The sequence below is a fragment of the Uranotaenia lowii genome, chromosome 3 (genome assembly GCF_029784155.1).
Source record: "Uranotaenia lowii strain MFRU-FL chromosome 3, ASM2978415v1, whole genome shotgun sequence".
Classification (NCBI taxonomy): domain Eukaryota; kingdom Metazoa; phylum Arthropoda; class Insecta; order Diptera; family Culicidae; genus Uranotaenia; species Uranotaenia lowii.
In genome coordinates this window covers 108,492,377-108,513,615 of record NC_073693.1, presented here as the reverse complement: position 1 = coordinate 108,513,615, position 21,239 = coordinate 108,492,377, and the positions used below count along the sequence as shown (strand labels likewise).

The window sequence follows — 21,239 nt, the reverse complement described above, 5'->3', positions numbered from 1 at the left end:
GAATAAGGAATAAAAAATTAGAAAATTTGATGTCTAGCACTTGCTGCTGATTTTTATAAGCTGCAAATCAGTCTATTGTACATAACTATTGACACAATGAATGGTTAAACATACAAAGGAGGTGGCCTTAAAATGTGACCTATTTCCCTAAATAACCCTTCCACATATCCTACCAAGTAGATTTTTTGGTTGGATTTGGAATCGAAAAGTCATTTGCGAAAAGTCTAGAGCCTATTTAACCAGCAAGCCTCAGTGAAGAGGATAGTATCTTTGTCTTCTATAAATACTTTTTTTAAGGATTTTTATCACTGCCCTACACCAACTGTCTTGAGATCGAACTTGTATGCAATCTTTGTCTTTTAATCATTCACTCGTATGCAATGTTGAAACTGCCTTCTGCCTAGTACTCAAAGTTTCATGCATTGTTTCGAACCTGAACTATTTGGTTTGGGGTACAAGCCCGCAGGAGGTTCGAACCTTCTTCAGGATGAGAGATGCGTACGCTATCACAGAACCATGCCTGATGAGTTTGAATGAGAGCTTCAAAATTCAAATAAAAGTTTTCAAAGCAGGCAAATTGAGGCAGAAAAAACAAATAATTGTATCGAAGGAGATATAATCATTTTTTGATTGAAACGACCAGCGCGTAGCCAAGTTTTAGACATCTCATTTAGGACGAAGTTAGTTCCAGAAAATACACATTTACTGTGAATATTTGATCTTTTGAGCTGACCTTATTTTGGAAATCACAATTTAATTTTTTCATTGAATGACATCTACTCTCCACTAACGAAACTTTTCTTCACGAAAAGAAAACACTAAATTTTTCTTATTCAGCTTGAGTTTGAAAATGGAGCATAGGTATGTAACTATATCAATAACAATTTGTAAAATCTTCTGATTCTTCATTATTTGAAGATATTCTTTGGAATAAAAACTAAGTAGGTATTCAAAATTGTGAGAATTCAAAACATAGTGATTTCTTTCCAGATTAAAGCCAATCCTGCTAACAGTTTGCTTACTAAATACACACCTGACCAGATAACGACCACCCACGGATTGATGCGAAAAAATACTACCCAGCCAGCAATAATAGCATGACTTCCGGTGAAAAACGCAACCACACAGTCCACAGTCCAAAAAGTAGATACAAAAAAAAAATCTTTAGCTTAAACACCCCCATGGAACAGTAGACAAGCTCCAACCCGTGGAGCACAACTGCTGCGTGAAGGCCCCAGAAGTCCCATAGAATTGTTTATGCAAAGGAAGCAGAAATCAAGATAAGTAAAGGTTATATCTTCTGCCAGAGCTTTCCGCGAAGAATAGTCCCCGGGAAAATCTAGAAAAATTGCGAGTCTCACCGCTCTGCTCCAAGAAAAGACAAAATAAATTACACACGCTCTGTTGCTGCGAAGGATTTGCAAATGGAACTCGTTTTATTTAAATAAGTAGGGACGCTTTAAGGTATAATTTTGATTTTTTTTATAATACAATCGACTAAGGTTGAATTTGATAAATTAAAATATTTTATGTCTTATGTCTTATATCTTCAAGTCTTATGTCTTATGTTTTGTGTCTTATGTCTTATGTCTTATGTCTTATGTCTTATGTCTTATGTCTTATGTCTTATGTTTTATGTCTTATGTCTTATGTCTTATGTCTTATGTCTTATGTCTTATGTCTTATGTCTTATGTCTTATGTCTTATGTCTTATGTCTTATGTCTTATGTCTTATGTCTTATGTCTTATGTCTTATGTCTTATGTCTTATGTCTTATGTCTTATGTCTTATGTCTTATGTCTTATGTCTTATGTCTTATGTCTTATGTCTTATGTCTTATGTCTTATGTCTTATGTCTTATGTCTTATGTCTTATGTCTTATGTCTTATGTCTTATGTCTTATGTCTTATGTCTTATGTCTTATGTCTTATGTCTTATCTCTTATGTCTTATGTCTTATGACGATTCTAGTTTATTTTAAAATTTCATGAAGTAACAAACTTTAAGCTTCAAAATCTCAGAAATAAATTCAAATTTAAAAAAACTTTTCGTAAAACTCAAAGTTGAAGCTTTGCCTCACCAAAAATTTTAAAGTATATTCTTGCTCAAAAGGATAAAGTTAAAATTTTCCAATTGTAAAAGTGTGATCAACACAACAAAAAGTTTCCCATTTTCAAGAAGGCAGAACCCTTTTGTAAGCGCTAGAAAAAAAGGCGACCATCTCCCAAACAATGTGGGAAAATGCCCAGCTACAATCGGAAAAAGAAATGTGAGACTCAAAAACTGTCCGTCCTGGCTAACCGGTTTCCCTCGATAAAACGGAAAGGAATTTTCATACCGTGTATCCTCAAAATATGAATATTTTAAGTTGCACATGGCAGCTCTAGGGAATTCTTTCTTCCTTCGTCTTTTGATTTCTTGAAGGGCTAGCCATCGTCGTCCCTTTGGATAAGCCATCCTTTTTCGAGGAGGTTTAGGAGAAAGAAAATTTGGAAGCGGACTGTCTGAAATTTCTCATGTCTTGTCGGAAGCATTCGAAAGAAACACACTGCTGGAAGCTGCTTTCTTTCCCTTTTAGAAGACTGGAAGCTTTCGTTTAGCATTTTTCTGAGAAATTGTCTGATGGCTAAGATGATAAAGTGAGTTTCTGAGGTTCCGAGGCAGTATCCTTGGAAAATTGAAGGTGGTGCAGGGAAAAAACGAAAACCCTGAACATGGAGAGTAAAAAACTAACAGCCCAGTAATAGTGAGATGTGGATGGATAGGCAAAAGTTGTTTGATAAAATGGTGTGCTTTTTTGTGTGGATTTGAAATGGAAGAAATGAATATGCAAAGTAGTCAGAAAATGCAACGCCCGATATTGTTCCAGGCCAGGAAGCACTACTACTTGAAAGTGGGCTTGGTCGGATTATTTATTATTTTGTTATCTTGTCTATTCTATCCCATACATTTTGCCATTACCTATTCAGGAAAATGCAGATGAATATCTGAAAGTTTTTTTTATGAATACATTTTAATCAATACTGTCATTTCAGAGTAAACTTTTTCAAAGCTGATCAGTTGTTTGCTATTGTGTTGTGGTTGTCTCAATTTTAAATTAGATTTTTTAACTCTTTTCTTTTTTTCAATTTCATTCAAACACAGAAATCATTTTCATCATTGAAGTTATATTGATATTTTTAAATCAAATTTTTGAGATAAAATTGAATTAGGTAGAATTTTCTGAATGTTTATCAGTTTTTAGCCGGAACACATCATCTTATTTTTTATGGAATGCGAATTCAATACCAAACTCATCTTTTAATTTCCAGACAATATTCGGAACAAAATTAAAAATGTTAGGTCAAAGCCGAGATTTTCAATCCACATCCCAGACAACCAGAAGTCGTATTTTCTTTAACAGATTACATCGTATAGAATGTTATTTATACTCATTTTCGTATATCTGCACCTACAATGTGCGGTTCATGCATATTCTTTATCGTATTTAAAAGCATTGCATGATTTTATTACGACAAGAAGAGAGACTCGTATTTATGTACATATGAACTCGACCTTTGTGTACGACAATTCGCAAAAAATCCGTGAAACGACCGATATACGGTGATCAGCCGTGACTGAAAGATTTTGTCGTGCTATGCATAAAATAATTCGAAATAAAAAACGTATATAACTGTATTGATTCGTAATAATGTGCATGCAATCGTATACCTTTGCAAATTAATTCGCATGTCTGATTTTCGTAAAACGTATTTGCGGGCAATCGTAAAAGAATACAAAAAAGTTCAATAAAATCGTTTATGATAATGGGACATCGATGATTGGAATCGTTTTAAAGGAGGCATCAAAATGTTGGTCTATTTTTAGATCATCGATGACATGTTCTACGATTTAAAAGATTTAAGTTATAGAAATATACGGATTTGCTTTTGGTTTAATGCCTTTGAAGCAAATCCCCTTGAATTTATATATTCCAGATAGCGTCGAGGAACCATCATGAGCTGCAGATCGTATGGTCCGGGGATCAAGTCCAGGTACTAACATGAAAAAAATCAGCAGGCAAATAATAAATTTGTACGATATAAACTTAAATTTGACAGCAAAAAACGCATTTCGATGAAATAATCTTATTTTTATTATTTTTGGGGATGAATAAACCAATTGGTTTAAAGCACAAAAAAATAAAAAATAATCTTATTTTTATTCAACTGACGGAAAATGAGAGCCCTGCACTCAAGTCGCAATAGACGACCAAATAAGTCGTCAAACTTTCCATATTGTTACGAAAAATGTCGTATATTACAACCTCAATCATCTATATGATGATGTAAATTGTCATAGTATATTCCAAAAAGAATCAGGGTAGTCGTAAATGATGCGCATGACAAGTCGTGCAAATCGTAATTTAATACAATCCAAATCAAGAATATGTTTGCTAATGTACCTATATGGCCTCCAAAATGATACGTATATACTGGTTTTGCTACATTATATACGATATGTTTACACGTATATTTGCACGTATATTTGCGTTGCAAATTCGAAATACTCACCAAATGGTTGTCTGGGATTTTATAATAATACTAAGAACTAGAATAAGCTCCAGAAGTTTTTTGCATATCGGCTAAAAAATTTCAATTAACACGGCTAGTTTGCAGGAATATAAAAAAGTTACCCGAAAACGAAACTTCAATTTTGAAGCTTCATTTTCAACACGAAACTGAACGATCATTTCCAGCATTTATGATTAAGTAAAAATTTACATTAAATTGGTTGAAATCTAAAAAATAAAAAGGCTGAAACAAGCTTCAAAAATTAATCATAAAAATTGAAAAAAATTATGTATAAGTAGATAAAACGACGATTTCATTGAAGGGGTTGAAAATTTGTTTTTAAAGGACGAATTCCATACCCCTAAATTCACTCAAAACCCAGATTTTTTTTAAATGAAATTGTGAAACTTTTTCTTCAAACTCTTATCAATAGATCTATATGATATTTATTTATAATCAGAAACAATGATTTCATAATTGAAGTCTGATTCCAAAAAAAAAAACAAAAATTAAAAAGACAAAAATTTAAAAAAAATTAAACGAAAATCTAGTGCATGAATTTATAAGAAATCTCAATTATTGAGCAAAAAAAAACGGAACTCAAAGCTCCTGAAACCTAATTCCGAGTTTATTTTTTATTTTTCTATAAGTTTAGGTTATTTTTTTTAAATTAATTTAACATAATTTCATTAAATATTATTTACAATACGATTGCAAAAATTCACGCATTAAATTCAGTCCATCTGAAAGACAATAAATTGACGATGTTCTGAGTAAAAGCTTGTTGAAGTAAGTAAAATCAAATCATGTTGTTTTTCTTACAATTTGATTGTCAAAACTATTGTACAGCAAATTTGCACTCATTTGAACACAGTGAAATGAAAATTGACGAAATTTGAAAAAAAAATCGGTAACAGATGATTTTGCGTCTATTTTCAACTGAACTTAGTGATTCGATTCTTGAATTACCGAAGTTCGTTTTTTTCCAAGCCAAACTTTCACTTTTCGGTGAAAAACAATCGAAAAAACGTCTTGCAAGGCTTGAAGTGGCCTGGAAACAGTTGATTCACGTGAAAATTGTGAAACAATACCGGTAAAGTTCAATTTTAATTTGTTTGCCATCTTGTCGTGTTCGCCAACGCTGCTTTTAGCAATGGTAAGCCACTGTTTATCCATTCTATAAATTTAAATTTCATTTGAAAATATTCTAGTTTAAAAATTGAATCCTTGATATTAAAAGATCTCTCTTTTTTTAAACAAACGTTAAAAAACAGAGCTTTTTTACAATTTTAGTTCAGAGTTTATTGAGTTTCCGGGAAGTTTTGATAATTTTAATTGATTTCTTATTCATTTAACATAATGTTATTTTTTAGATAAAATTTGTAATTGGATTTCAAATATAACCGCATTAAATTTAGTCCATCTAGTAGACCATATATTGAGGATGTTATGAGTAAACGCCTTTTCAAATAGCAATTTTCAACTCAATAGGTAATTTTTAGTAATTTTTTTTTATTGAAAGCTAGGAAAATCAGATTTTATAATTTCTTACAATTATTTTCAAAAAATGCAATGTGTAAAAATCATTGTACACTCATTTTAAGCCTTTTTTCAGTCACATATATAAATATAAAATTAAATAAAAAAAAATAACATAATTTTACGAACGTTTTTCATTAAAGCTAGACAAATCTATAATTTTTAAATTGAGCATTGTTGAAGAATCAGTTTTTTACTTACAATAAACTATGTAAAATGTAATGTGTTAAAATCACTTTACAGTCAATCAACGCTTTTGGGAGTTTTGTACTTGATTTTAAGTCTGATATCAAAATTTTATGACGTTTGCAAATTGGGTTAGATTAAAATTCTTTTAATTTTAATCTAAAAATAGTAAAATTTAATTACAGCATTTGAAATAAACAAAACTACAAAATATTTTGTAATTTTGAAAAGGTTTCTCGGCGATTTCAGTCTCACATTTCAGACTGAAATCGCCGAGAAACCTTTTCAACATTACCGGACCAGTCGATAGGAAATTTAAATATTTTGTAATTTTGTAAGATTTTCTCATAGAACTTTGATTATATCTAAGCTTGAATAAGAAACAAATTGTGGACACTCTCTGGAGCCACTTTTTCCCTAGAAAAGGGTAACATGTATTTTTAGTCTCCTGAATTTCGAATTGTAAGAAAACTCAAAAAGCAAAAAAAACAAGTGAAACCAGATCCAGGAATGAAGTTTGAAGTTTTGAAAGCTTTTCCTATTATTTTAACCAAAGTTCAGTGGTATTGCTTTTAAAAAAAGTTGAAATAATAAACAAATTTCCCTGACATTTTTTTTGTGATTTAAATGCCTATTTTATCAAAATACGGATTTTTTAAAAACATAAACAACATAATTTATAATAAATTCCTAAAAGTGAGGATACAATTAAACTATTTTATTTCAATTTGTTTTAAAATTATTTGAAGTAATAAAAAAAAATATGAATATTTATTTTTAACCTCAGTGATGCCTGAATAACCAAATGAAAAAAAACAGCTTAAATTTTATTGATAGAACTTTTATAACTATTTCTGCTGAATTTAATTTAAAAGCTAGATTGTATTTAACAAGCATATCACTAAGAAAACATTTGATTCGAAATGAAAATAACTAAATTTATCAGTATAGGTATGTGCAGGCCCGTGCGAAGGATTCGTTCATGGGGGTGGTTTTCAAAATTCAAATTTAGCTAAAAATAATAATAATACCAAAAATACACAATTAACAAGAAATTGAATAAATAACCATTATCTTACTTATGAATATCACACAAACTAAAAAAATAATAAATTTTACTGATAAAAAAAATCAAAATTTTTCAAGTTTCAAATCAATTATATTTTCGGGAAGTCACTGATAAATTTTTCACAATGATGTTCCTTAAGCTGAACTTGAAATTTGTGTCAAAATAATTTGTAAGCAGTTTAGTTTTCAAATTTGAAATAAATATTTCCATAACAAAGATTTAAAAAAAATCTGAATCCTAATTTAAATGTCAGATCAGGTAAAACATTAACCATGATAAGTTGCTAGGAAAATGACAATAATTGTATTTACTATTCATCTTAATTGAGATTTCTTTTCTTCATTTTCAACTGAAGAGTTCGTTGAAAATTCCGCATGTTTTGAATTTGAAAAAAAAAATAATCGCGATTCAAAATGTGAATTTTTGATTTGGAAAAAATCGTTTTTAGAATTAAAAAATCAAAATTGAAAAACATAGAAAAACTAATCGAAAATATTTCTTAAAATTTAAAAAGCTTGTCTTAAAAGTTAGATAAATTTATTTCAAAGTTCAAAAAAACGTACTATAAAGTTTGGGTAAATAATTTGAAAATTTAAAAAAAAATTGAAATTAAAAATGATGGGATTTTTAACATTAAAGAAGGATATTTTTTTCAAAAAACACGACTTACCATTATAAAAGCAGCATCCTGAACTCGAATCTTTTGTTAAATTTGAATTATCACATTTAGTTTCGATTATATGAACTTTTAACATGTGTCAGTTTTTGAGTGAAACCAATCATTGATAACTTTTTTTTATTCATAAAAAAATTTATTTAAGAACTAACTTCATCCAAAAGTTTTTTTGGCCGGGGAATCCACTTAGTACTAATTAAAATCAATCATTGATAACTGTTTAACAATCAAACCTACATTTAAGAAGAAATCTGATCCTAATTTCGCTCATTATATTTCATTCAAATAAGAGATAATATTTTGATGATGAAGATTGTTATGTACCGGGAAATGCGGATACACAAATTAAAAACACGCTAGATTTACATACTAAAATAAAGACTTTTATTGACGAAGTTCAAAGGTACGTGCGATGCATGTTCTAAAAAGTAATATTCAACAGTTTTTAAAACTTGGGAAAGATATCATTACAAGTAATTTTGACTTTATTGTCAGAACCAAATTCCATTTGGTTTAAATTTTCTTTACAAATTCTTTAAATGGGAAAAAGTAAACAAATAGAAAACTTCTATAACTTTTATCGCGGAACTCAAAGTGACTTGAAGTCTTGATGAAAGTTGATTATTGATTCAAATCTTTTATTTCAAAATGTTATGTTTTTGTTTTCAAGTTTCGTTTTCTTAAATAATTTTAACCTATTTTGAAAAGTTATTTCAATAACAAAAGCTGATCGAAAAATTGCAAATTTAGATTCAGGGCACTCAAATTAGTCAAAATTTCGTTTTAAATTCATTGCACCTCGGAAAATGTAAATTTGTTGGCCTTGTGTAATTTATAAAAATCTGCTCAAATGTGATGCTGAGAAAAACAAAAACCATGTAAAATTGAGACTGAAATTGGTTTCTTGAAAAAATTTCATATCATCATAACATTTTTTAAGACATAAATGATTCTATTTCAATTTAATTTTTAGTAATAAGCTAAAGGGTATAAGATTTTAGATTTTTTTTGCTAATTCTGTGAGAGAGAAACACTTGTTACATGGTTTCCAAATTGTCGATCTATAAGATTAGTGTTCGATAAATTAGTTATGAAGTTAAAATGACTCGTTTCAAACTCTGTTCTTGTTCAGTTACACTTCTACACTAAAGACGAGGAAGGGGTTTTGTAAATAAAGTTAATAGTTTCAATACAAAAGGTTAATCAAAATTTACAATTAAAAATTAGTATCAACTCATAAACGTCATGTAGTGTCGAGCCAAATTTCTGACTTGCTTGTTAACACTTATTTTTAAACACCTTTTAATGAGTATTTTTCGATACTACGATGAAAATTTTATTTGGAAAAAATCTCCATGGGGGGGGTTTAACCCCTAAAACCCCCCTCGTTCGCACGGCCTTGGGTATGTGTTAAAACCATACATTTTTAATTCATTCTTCCATATAGTTCTTTATACTGTGGGGTCAGGGCCGAATGGGGGGGGGCTAGGTGTTTAACCCACCCCCACCCCCTCCCCAATGGAGAATATTCTGTACAAGAAATGAATTTACACGGAAGCCACTTGACCTCAAAAGGTGTTAAAAAAAAAAGTTAACATACATGGCAGGAAATTGGATCGCCTCCGGCGGAATTTGTTCTTCCTTCACTCTAGGCTAGGGTTACCATACGTCCTCTTTTAATAGTACATGTACTCTTTTTCGTTCGAAAAATTGGCGTGATCTTCTTTTTGTGAAATTTTACGAAATGTACTCTTTTTTAATGAGAGTTATAAACTCAGAAAAATGAACTTGTTTGTTTCAGTATTTGAAGTCTTTTTACCACATTTTAAAGTGGCAAACAAACAAAATGCGCCTTTGAGTATGTCATAAACCTTCAAACAGTAATCGAAGAGCACAAAAGCATTATACTCAAATGCTTCGTTTAGCCCACAAATCAAACAAATAGTTTAGGCAAAGGAAATATTCTCGCCTGATATCTTATTTTGAAATCAATTTTTTGTATAGGGTTTGGTGTGGTTTGTCAACATCTAAAAAAAAACTTCTGCTTCGAATAATCCAAACAGGAATATTCAGACCCTGGCTTTTCTCTTTTCATTAGTTTAAAAAAAATTATGAGAAAATTTATAATTATCATATACGTCATACCTAAGTTTTCCAGAACATTTTCTAAGCGTTTTTGGGTCGAGCAAATCCAAGCATCCGGGCTTCAATATCTGGGAAACCATACCGGACCGGGTTTTTTTTTCTTTAAAAATGCAGGCAATCTGGAATGGTTAATCTTACCTATTACTCCCAACAAATTGACAGCATTTGAATGACTTTGGATAAATCTGTTTTATTTTGATTTTCTTAGTACTTATCTCACTCTTTTGAATTTTTTTTTATCATTGTACTCTTTTTAGCATGCATTGCGGAATATGGTAATTCTATTCTAGGCCCAAGACATTTCATTTTAGGACTTTATTTTGTGTTCACAAATTGAAACTAATTTTTAATTTTTAATTTCGATTTGCTATTCAGTTAGCTTTTTGTTTTGAAACTCAAATTTTGACATACAAAATCACAAACGTGAAATGAGTTTTAACTAAGAAGTTTTATTAAACAAGTTCATAATTTGAAACCAACCATTAAAACTTAAAAAATCATTCATGTTGCAGGTGTTGAATACTTACGGTAGTTATCATAATAAGCCAAATAAAAACTAAAACCTAGTATTCATTTAATCACTTTGATTGTTAAAAAATGGTAAATGTCTTTCCAAATTTTATGCTGATAAGGAATATTTCTCAAGAAATCACTTTCAGCCTCAATGGTATTTTGTGTTGTTCATTCTTCTGGATGTCACACTCCATATTTTAAAGGGTTTTGATAAATTACTTGATAAATTAGAAATTTTGAAATCAAATGCCCGGATTTTGCAGGTTTTTAGATAGAATAGCTCGGATTAGTTCGGTTCGGATATGTCTGGAAAATATTTTACTTAACAACCTTTAATGCTAAGAACTATACTGCCGCTGCCGGCAAGTCTGTCCCATATGCAAAAACAAAGAAACCAAGAAAAACGGCTTTAAAGATTTTTATAAACTTTCGTGGATTTCTCGGTTAAAACTTTACCTTTTCTTCTTCTTTCTTCACAGATATTAAGATAATTGTTGTAGAATTTCAACCAATGTGTTTTTGATTTGGAAGTTGTTGATGCGGAGGAGAACACAATGATGGGACAGCCTTGCGAGTATATTTCGCATGCGGATTAAATATACCCGCAAAGCTGTCCCATATTTGGCTTTTCTTTTGTCAGTTGATCATTTGATTCTCTCAGTCTGCGCTTTATTATTAACTTTACTGGTTGTTTGCTGATAAAAATAAGTTTGAAATGATGTTTATGACATGTTTAGATAGTCAAAGATAAAGAAAGTTTATCGTAAGAATTGAGTGGGTCTGAAATAAAATGAATAACAACGTTCTATGTATAAAACAACCTGTACCATCATATTGTGAAAAGTTTTTCGATCGATTATCTTTTTAGAAAGACTATAAATACCTTCAAATTAAATTAATGCTGAATCAGAAGCAGCAAAGTATCTTGGCTGCAAATATTTGATGAGAAAAATCAATTCAATATGACTTAAGCGTGTGCTACCAGGTACGCGTATTTTTGTTCATAGATTTTATGAAAGTCCAAGCAGCAAGAAACAGAATGACAAAAACCTAAAAAATATGGCTTTGTAGCTGACTATTTTCCATGTTTTACAAAGAACAATTCAATAAGCTTCATGCGAAATTTAAAAAAAAACAGTTTGATGGAATTTACCCATTAGGCAAAACTTAGCTTATAAAAATTATGGAGATTGTTATTTTTAACTTTACTGTATTGTTTCATCAAGTCTAACTTTCGCAATTTCAATGAATGCTTATTTTGTCGCACACATTGTATGAATATTTGTGAAATTAACGTAAATTATAAAAGCAATTTTGAAGCTTTGCGGGTATATTTCATATGGGAAAGACATGACTTGGTAATTTTTTCATATATGTTGAGAACAAAGTTATGAAAGTTTTTAGTCTAAATTGAAGAACTAACTGTATTTGAACGATTTTTGAGATAAACTGAAAAATGACGAAAATGCATATTGGACAGTCTTGCGAATAGCGGCAGTATACGAGTTATTCAATCTTCTCTTATATAAATTTTGAAAAAAATATCTGCCTATTTTGAGAAAAAAATGCAAAAACATCATATTTTAAAGGTTTTCTGTGTTGAATCAATGAATTGAAATTGAGGCAAAATTGAGGTTTTTCTAGTGTAAATCAGTAAAACTTTATAAAGTGTTATTTAGTTTTTGCAGCCTTATTGATGAATGTCATATTCTATAACAATTAAGAACATTTCTAGTTTTGAAATTGGTGGATGGTAAAAAGAAGATTAGAAATAAAATGACAGATGTTGAAAATAGTCGAGAAAAGCTTTTATAAGAAGCGATTTGATCAAGCACGAACCAACTATTTCGAAGTGGTGGAATCGGAGAAGGTTGAGTCTGTCACAAAAGTTTTCTCAGAAAAAAGGGAAATTTTGAGAAAAAACAGGACAGCGGGTCATTTTCTAAAAAAAGTGGGATTTTCCCGCTTTTGCGGAACGGATGACAAACCTAATATAAGCTTCCAATGATGAATTGAAAATGTTGTTTTATAAATATTTGAAGTTATTATATTTAAATGAAATTGTTTAACCTTTTGCGCTTATAACTGGAAGAATTTCAATTTGAAAAATAATTTTATCTCTGATTTTAAACACTGGCTCTTTTAAAATAAAGTTGTATTTCTTCTTTGTATAAATTTTTTTTCAATTTCAAGTATGTGTTTTGAATGAATTCTCTCAAGTTTAAGTTGGATTTTTCTTCCTCACAAAGAATTCACAATTCAAATCGTGTTTGTAAATTAAGATGAATAATAAACAACAATTATTACCATTTTGCTGAGCAAATTTTTGATCATCATTAATTTCTTACTTGATCTGCAATTTATGTTACGATTGAAATTTAGATACTTTTTAAATCTGGGTTAAAATAAATGTGTTTTATTTCTGTGATTCTTAAGTCCGAAGCTTTGAATTTTGGTTTTATTCAAAATTATAATCCGATTTCGTTTTCTGGGGTTTCAGAAGTATTGATGTTTAATTTGTAAACCTGGCTGCTTAAAAAATTTTCCAAGCAAATGTATAGTTCAGAATAAGGAACATCATTATTAATAATTAATTTATGACTTGCCGGACTAATGACTTATTTATGACTTGGTTTTAATTTATTTTGAATCGTATCAACAAAATTTATAGTTTTTCGTAAATGTGTTAGTTTCATAAATAAGAAAATGGTTTGAGAAATCAACTAACCTATTTTCTGTGCATTTTTGGTATTTTTATTATTTCTAGCTCAATTTGAATTACGAAGTGAAAGGAAAGCTGTTACTCTCTGGAGCCACTCTTCCAATTCATTGCAGGAACCTCCATCCGCTAAACTCCACTGAACGCTCGACAAAACGCTAGGACCCCAGACACAGTATATATCTTTGTCAAAATTATTCCAAATTACACTTGGAAATTGGAGCAGCAACTTGTTTCACTGACATAAAATGTCAAGATCTCAAGTTGCTCCTCAAGGCGTAACGCTACCAGCATTCGAAGGAACCTTTCCCTTAATGCTGCACGTGTTTGAGTTTTAAAAAAAGTGAAGAAATCTCTGACAATATTCTGACAAAATGAAACGCGTCATCTCGTAGGTAAGGAGTAGGTATGTGGGTGGCAAGTAGAAAAGATCTCTCCGTTATCCTGGCTGCTGCCGCCTCAGTAGGATTGTGAAAGCACACATTACACTCGGGCAGAGATCATATTTCGTTGCTTTATCAACGGGAATGATAAATTAGCAAAAGTTCAACAACGGTGCGGAGTTTAGCTGCCGGGATTTTTTTGTTCTTCAATCTAGAAATTATGATCTCATTTGTGTTGTGCTTCCGTTAAAGGCATCACTTGTTTCATTGTGGAGGAGAATCGTTTTTCTGCTGGTTAAGATTGGTTCCTGCCATTTGGGAAATTTGATTTAGCTCACCTTTTTGAAGATGAGAGAAGTTTTTTCATCAGTATTGGGTACCTGTAAATAAAAAAAAGAAAAAAATGATGCTTTGTTAAAAAGATAATCAAACGAACATTTTTCACCTAAAAATTTAGACTACGACCGCAATACCACAATAAAAACATAACAATAACAGTGAATGTCATTAGATAATGACAAATAGTCCTAATTAATTTTCCATGAACGATGGCAACTAATTGCTTCTATATGGTAACAAAAGTTACATATTTATGATGGTCTGTTTTATGCAAACGGTGAAAAAATCGATGAGCTAAACGAGCACAGTAAAATTGTGCTAGTTTGGTTTTCATTAAGTAGATTCACTCATAACAATTTTTTTAGAATGAATATTAGGACTATTTTAAAACTTTGAAACTCCAATTTTTTTTTTTTTGTTTACGTTTTCGTGTTTTATTCGGTAAAATAAAATCGATTGCACCTAGCGTGCATCATCACAATTTTCACGGAAGGCTGTCAGTCGTTTATGGCTCTAGCCGTCTAGCAACAGTAACTACCGTAAATAAACATAATCAAGAGTATTTATTGCAAATCCAGACTATGAAAAGCTAATAACCGATGATGGCAAATAGGCCCCGCACCAATTCAATCGCGAGGCCCGGGAGGGCAAAAATGTCCGCACAAATAACTAAATACGAGTGCTCTCCAAATTAAATTTGCTTTATGAAATGCGCTACCCCCAGAAACGAAACGAAACAAAACAGGAACGGCTGCCTGGGTGGCACTTAAATGAGGTTTTATGGGCCAGTTATTACTGGCAGACAATCTACACATACATACATACGTTTACAAACCGCCCAGAAGCTATAAGAGATTCAATCCAAAAAAGGAACCCCTTACACACTCACACAAATCGAAATAATGTGGCACAATATATCGAAACAAAAACCCTCACGAACAATATCTTGATAATAAATCAACACCCCCAGGTCATGTATTTTTCCTGGACAGTTGTTACGACCGTTTCATTGAACGTCGCTGATTGGTTTAATTTCGCGGTTCAAAGTTGGTGGACCAACAAACTTTCTACTGTTTTGAGGAATTTTAACGAAAAAAGTAGCTGAATTTTCCTCTGAAAAGTGGCTCCAGAGAGTTTTAATATAAATGTTTAAGTGGGACCAAACACCTTCGTTTTTTATTCATCGAAGATTTAAAAATGAATGATTTTGAAAGGTTTTTGCTTAATTTAAACTATTCGTCAAATGTTTTGTAACACCTCTAGTTTTGATAATATGGCTGGTAGAAATTCTGAAGTGGATGAGTTTTGAGCAAATTCGATATTTTAAAACTGACAAACTTATAAACCTACATAAAAATAAAAAACAGATTATGAATCGGCTTTTCCTTCTTTTTTCAATCAAGGATTTTTGCCCAGTTATTTAAGTTTCAAAATAAAAAAAAATTTAAAAAAAAATATGATTTGAATAGATAATATCACAACTATTCCTATATTATTTGACAATAAAGTCTTTGAGAAATTGATAGACAAGATTTTAACCCAATTAACAACTTGTTGCAGTCTGCATAGCGATTTGAATTACGCAAAAAAAATATCACAGTTTCAGTTTGGCTCAAATTTTATTTTGAGTTTGACAAAAAGAAAACTTCCATTAATTTTTTCTCCGAAGTCACTTGCGCTTTTCAAGAAAGTTAGTCATTGAACTAATGTGACAGTTGATCATTGAACATTAACTTCGGAACCTCAAACCTAAAAAACCTAAACCTAAAAGATCACAAATTTATTTGATGAATATTCTCCAATTCTCAAAAGTTATCTCGAAATTAAGAGCTGATAAAAAAAAAACAAATTATTGCTTATATTGGATCAATGCCCTCAAATGATTCAAAATCAGCTTTTCAATATTTTGAGTTTCGAAAAAATGTGTATTTTATTACCTTTTGTAATAAATCAATTGTGGAGGTAAAACCTTATGTTTTCTAATTAACTTTATGTAGTTTTGCTCTCTGGAGCCACGTTTGTATTCAATCATATTAGCATTAGATGCAACAGATGCAGCATTAAAACACTGGTTGGAAATCATCCTATATTTTACAAATTTTTGGCCCCATAGAACATGTCAAACCACAGTTTGTTAGAGCATTGTCGAAATTCTCAAAGATATAAAAAACTGTAAAGAAATTTTTTAGAATTTCTGTTCAAAATGAATAATCAAAATATGTTTCCAAAAATTGTAAAATGTATATTGAATCAATCAATATCAGATTCTTGGAACAACACTATTTTGCTAAGTTCATTATTGAACAGTTTCAAATACCATGTTGTGACCAAAAGTGAAAATGAATGCATTGAATCTTTGCTGATGACTTTGTTATATACCAAAGAATAGACAGGTAAAGAAAACACTATTTTGACATGAAATGTGCCGAATATTCCTTGGAATATTTTTTTTTTCTAAAATATTATTAATTTAAAATGTTCAGAAAGTTAGCAGGTACTAGATAAACTCTTGAGTTTTTTGAACAACTATATGTTTTTCTAACTCATGGATTCAAAATAAAGGGTGATACGGTCAAAATTTGGTCAATATCAACTTGACGTACTTCTTTCAATATTGCATTTCAAAAACCTGAACACCCCTCATTTTGAAGGTGTCGTTTGTCGACAGCCAGGATCGGGGGGAAATCGAAAACCGGAAGCCGCTGAGACGACAAAGAGAGTTGCCGGTTGTTTCAAGCGAAACCCTAACCTCTCTCTCCGAGATGCCGCAAATAAGCTGGGTGTATCGTCTACAACCGTGCATCGAGCCAAAAAACGAGCCGGACTATCGACTTACAAGAAGGTAGTGACTCCAAATCGCGATGATAAGCAAAATACGACGGCCAAAGCGCGATCCCGGAGGTTGTAAACGACGATGCTGACGAAGTTTGACTGCGTGGTAATGGACGACGAAACCTACGTCAAAGCCGACTACAAACAGCTTCCGGGACAGGAGTTTTATACGGCAAAAAGAAGGGGAAAGGTAGCAGATATTTTCAAGCACATGAAACTGTCAAAGTTCGCGAAGAAATATCTGGTTTGGCAAGCCATCTGTACCTGTGGCTTGAAAAGCAGCATTTTCATAGCTTCCGGGACTGTCAACCAAGAAATTTACGTGAAAGGGTGTTTGAATAAACGTCTGCTGCCTTTCCTGAAGAAACACGGTTGTTCCGTACTGTTTTGGCCGGATTTGGCATCTTGCCTTTACGGTAAAAAGGCCATGGAGTGGTACGCCGCCAACAACGTGCAGGTGGTTCCCAAGGAAAAAACCCTCCCAACACGCCAGAGTTCCGCCCAATTGAGAAATACTGGGCTATTGTCAAGCGGAACCTAAAGAAGACAAAAAAAAACTGCTAAGGACAAGCAGCAGTTCAAGGCAAACTGGCTTTCTGCGGCGAAGAAGGTGGACAAGGTGGCTGTACAAAATCTGATGGCAGGGGTTAAGCGTAAGGCCCGGCAATTCGGATTTGGAAAAGCAGAAGCCTAACTGAATATTTTTCCTGAATTTTATACTAATTAAACTTGAAAAAGAAATTTAAATTGATTTTTTAAATATACGATTTCACCGATTTACACGCGTTTTCCCTTGACCAAATTTTGACCGCATCACCCTTTATCAGTTGACAGACAAAAACCCAACCATTTTTATGACGTGTAATCAGATTTTAAATTAGAAGCTCCTTAATGTTGGTAAAAAAACTAAAAATATGAAATTTACCGGTTAGTGAAATTGAAGTATCAAATAAGCTGCAAATTAAATTAAAAGTCTCAAAAATATTTATATTTGATACTGTAAAGAATCGATGCTATTTTTTATATTTTATCGGCCAAACCCACCAGAGCTTCTTACAAATTAACTGCTCCCTTGAGTTACTTGCTCACAATAGGAAGATCGGTGCCTAGAAGATAGCAATGAAAAAAGACCCAAAATCTGTTATTTTTCTCCCAATATATCGAGTTTTGTAAAATAAAAACAAAAGTGTGCTAGTTTCCTTTAAACGGTTATTTTAATGGATACTTCCCGAAGAAACCTCAAACCAGTTATACTAGAACGACGATTTCCCCAAATATCGTGTACAAGAACAGTTATCGGAGAATCTTTACAGGTCGTTGACCTCGACGCAGTCAAGTTCGCTTCCACTTCAAGCTTAACGGTAAGATTTGACGAGCCCCAATAGACTCTATTGATATTTAAATTCAAATAGTGGCTCCAGAGAGAAATTCTAAACGGTCTATCCTAAGTGGGTAGTCGATTTGAACATTTTCGTACCAACTCTCTCTGGAGCCACATTTCAGATTAATTATCAGTATATTATTCATGCAAACCTAAGCAACCAAAAGTCCCATAACGCAGTTCTCTCTCTCTCTCTCTCTCTCTCTCTCTCTCTCTCTCTCTCTCTCTCTCTCTCTTTCGCGTTATCGAATTTTTCAAATGTTTTTGGCTTGTTTATAAAATATACAAAAAAAAACTTATGCTTCCAGTTGAACATCTAAGATATATCCATGCATGAATCTTTCCCAGTAGATCGTACAGGAGAATGCTGACAAGTATCGCATTATACTTTGATTTTCGTTTATTCCACCTTTCCTAGAAATGTCTAGGTTTGCTCACAAACCCAATGAGGAATTCGAGATATGTCAAATCGGGACGAGATGCCGGGCTTTGTTCAAATTATTTGCTAAATCAAATAAAAAACTCCAATTTAATTTGGAAATTTTAAGATGTTGTGTTCAAAAACGAATTTTAACAATATCAAAATGAACATAAATTTACGATTTACACAATACGATTTTAATAGTGCTGCTTTGATGCAATGAAAACATTAAAATTCAAGTTATTTGCTTTCACTTTCCTCTTGTATGTTTTTGTCCTGGATTTTGTCCAGATTTGCCCTTTTTTTTATTAAAAAAGGTCGTCCTGAATTACCCGACCAGGTGGTTTATAGTATGGTATGTTTAAGGTTAAAGATCATCGTCAATTTAACAACTATTTTGAAGAGGTCTTGGTCAACTTCGACTTTCATCTAATTAGTTCTAATTTAAAATTGCTTGTTACCTGATTCGACGTGTTTTGACCCAGATTTCACAGGAACCCATTCTCTTTGGTGATATAGGCCCTAAAAGCAACAAATGATGTCGTTACAGTTATTGCCAACAGAGATTATCTTTTTACGGGAAATTTTGAAGAGGAAAACATCAATCAGCAAGAATGAAAAACTAAAAGGATGAAAATTAAAATTCGAAACTTTTGTTTAAATCGGCGATACGAATTGATTATATCAGGAGACCCATACAATGAAATCAAGTTTCATCGAAGGCCAGTAGTATCTTAACCGCAGGTGTTATAATACCAATACCAGGACTGAATTGGAGAAGCAGAAGAATCAGCAACGCTCTGGATTGCCAATCCAAGACAAACTTAAGATTCAGGATTAACCTCCCGGGTTTTTGCTGAGTGACGAAAGATTTTGGGTCCCGAAGAAGCAGCGGATCATGAATGTTGAATCGGTGAAATCGGGTGAGACCGTTTCATATTTACAGTTTTATACTCGCAATTAATTCATATCCTTATTTTTTAACAATGTACTAAGCCTTGAGCTTTTTTTTTAAATTGACTTATAACTAAAAAATTGGGAATAATCTTCATGACCAACCCTTTTTGTAGCTATTGAAATGTGACATGTGCAGTTACATGTACATGTACTCCACGTTGGGCGCCAAATATTACGAGAGCCCCGACACACTTCCGTTTCGTTAGCAGATGGCTTAAGCGCCACTACTTTACGGAAGACCACCCACCTAGTCTTGGTTTGCTCAGCTGAATGGGACTCGGAAGTGAGCGCCTTTTTGGTTCCCTTTTTTGGGAAAGAAGCATAAGGGTCTCTGAAAAGGGATCCGTACTTCGGCTTCGAATTCAAATCCACCCCGAAGACGAGAACAACCTGCAAAATCACGGAAAGAGGAGTTATTCCTTATTCGCTAAAAAGTCGAACTGGAGAATTCTGAAAACTAACGGACGAATTCCCACCCCCTTAACTTGCTGAAGAATGTAAAGAGACCGTGATTGGATTCGCGATTTGTGACCCCCTTTCCAATGCCCCAATCATGTCATCATCCCCACGCTAGTGTTTTCGGTTCAAAATACCTGAGACGATTTAGTTAGGTACATTCATTGAATCCTTTTTATTTCGGCCTCTACTGTCGTGTGTTAGTTTTACAATTTCATGTGTGTTTCGAATTTCAATACTAGTGTTGGTGGAGACGCTTGGTGTTTCGTTCGCTGTACGGTGTGCTCGATCATGAAATTTTCCCCATACAAATGATTTGCATTTTCCTTGCGAGGGTGGAAATAGGCTACTTTTCCGCCTAGACCTATTCTTGAAGAAGATCTTATACATTATTCATTTGGTTGAAAAAAATCGACTCTAAATCATGAGTGGCAATGGAAGTAATATGAGGAAAATGAAATAATTTCTATCGTTTTTTCTTAAAAACTCGACAGCAAATTCGACCGAATATTCGTTTCACCGAATAGTTGAAAAGGTCGGCCGTTCAACGAAAACCACTATTCGGTACATCTGTAGATTTCATTTTATTTTTCATTAAAAACAAAGTTGGTTGCAGCTTACTCCTTTTTTCTAATTAGGGTTAAAATCACATATTTTTGTAAATTTAAAAATAACTATTGAAATCAATAATTTTTCTAACTACGTCAATTTGATGTCCAATCAACCTTAAAACTTTTTATTTACAAGTGGTATGACTATCTGTGGACATTATGTTTTTAAAAGCCATTGAAGTTGAAAAGTGTGATGCCCCAGTTGACGGTACTCATGTTATTTTTTAATAATTATTGGGCAAAATTTTGTTATGAGTATGAATAAGTCTATAAAAAGTCTAAATAATTTAAAATCATCTTCCAGTACAATAAACAGCACAAACATTCCGATGATTCCAGAAACAAACCTTCAAATTTGTTTCTTTGGTTAACAGAGAACAGGATTAAATTCCATTTTTTTCAGCCAGTTGTTTTCCTTTTAAGACGGCTTTCTGAAACAGATCTTCATAAATTAAGCTTA

The 21,239-nt window shown here is 32.1% G+C and overlaps 1 protein-coding gene across 3 annotated transcripts in view; it reads right to left on the bottom strand.

Moving 5' to 3' along the window:
- Positions 1-21,239, bottom strand: part of LOC129757313 (translation initiation factor IF-2-like) — a 451,432-nt gene that overhangs the window by 324,505 nt on the left and 105,688 nt on the right. Inside the window, exon 2 of one of the 3 annotated variants that reach the window (XM_055754494.1) lies at positions 14,121-14,162. The exons of the other annotated variants lie outside the window; for them this stretch is intronic. The gene's annotated coding sequence lies outside the window, so the exon portion shown is untranslated. The remainder of the gene's footprint in view (positions 1-14,120; positions 14,163-21,239) is intronic. 3 annotated transcript variants of the gene reach the window in all.